The sequence below is a fragment of the Erinaceus europaeus genome, chromosome 8 (genome assembly GCF_950295315.1).
Source record: "Erinaceus europaeus chromosome 8, mEriEur2.1, whole genome shotgun sequence".
Taxonomy (NCBI): Eukaryota; Metazoa; Chordata; class Mammalia; order Eulipotyphla; family Erinaceidae; genus Erinaceus; species Erinaceus europaeus.
Genome location: NC_080169.1, coordinates 27,269,539 through 27,270,514, shown reverse-complemented (window position 1 = coordinate 27,270,514; position 976 = coordinate 27,269,539). Strand labels below are relative to the sequence as shown.

General features: G+C 33.3%; 1 non-coding gene across 1 annotated transcript; it reads left to right on the top strand.

Annotated features, from left to right (window-relative positions):
* The first annotated feature begins 608 nt into the window (after positions 1-608).
* Positions 609-724, top strand: LOC132539997 (U5 spliceosomal RNA). The gene has a single exon (XR_009551283.1). It is a non-coding gene; the product is annotated as a U5 spliceosomal RNA (small nuclear RNA).
* Positions 725-976: the final 252 nt, after the last annotated feature.

The window sequence follows — 976 nt, the reverse complement described above, 5'->3', positions numbered from 1 at the left end:
AACATTAATTTGGAGGTTGGCAAGAACTTGTTTTAAAGTGTTTTCAAGTGACAGAGAACACTGACACTTAGAAAGAAATAAAGATACGTGAGTATCAAAAAAAAAAATAAGTGATGGAATAGATAAGTAAATGTCAGTTGTGACATAAACAGTAGTTTCATTATAGAGATAGGTAGGAACACCAAATTCCAATGCATAATGTAAATGAATGGTGTAGTAAAGAAAGCTAGGGAGACACAAAGATAGCTTTTTTTTTTTAATAAGTCCCCAAACCTGTGAGTTCTTACAATTGCTATTTATTTTTTTCAAATGTGGTGATAAAAATAATATTAAATAGTGGTGGTAAAAATAAAAGTTGGGGTGATAAAATACAAAATCTTGTATCAGGGAATGTGTTCAAATAGCTAGGAGAAAATTCTGCTAAGGATAACATTTCTGTTTATTTTGAGATTGTCTGTTGACCTAGTGGAACTTTAGAGAGATTTAGATTACAGAACAGGTCTCTGGCATATCTATGAAAGCAAGATTCAGACAATAATATACACAATCAATTGTGGCCCAAGGGCTTGTAAACGGTGCCAGTTGGAACACTTAAAGAATTGAAAACGATACTCTGGTTTCTCTTCAGATCGCATAAATCTTTCGCCTTTTACTAAAGATTTCCGTGGAGAGGAACAATTCTGAGTTTTGAACTAATTTTTTGAGGCCTTGTACTCACAAGGCTACAAAAAAAAAAAGAATTGAAAACAGTGATCTTTAAGCAGCCAGGTAAGACTAATCTGAAGAAGCTTTAGGGAGAAGATAAATTTAAGCTGTTTTGAAAGTGGACTATTCTAGTCAATTGGCAAAGAGTCTTAAAGCATGGATTAGGTATTTACTTTGATTACTTAAGGTAAAAGGAAGCCACCCCCAATGTCCTGAGAAGACAATATAAATGTTGTTTGGGAAACTACTTATTTCAGCAGCTCTTAACTCT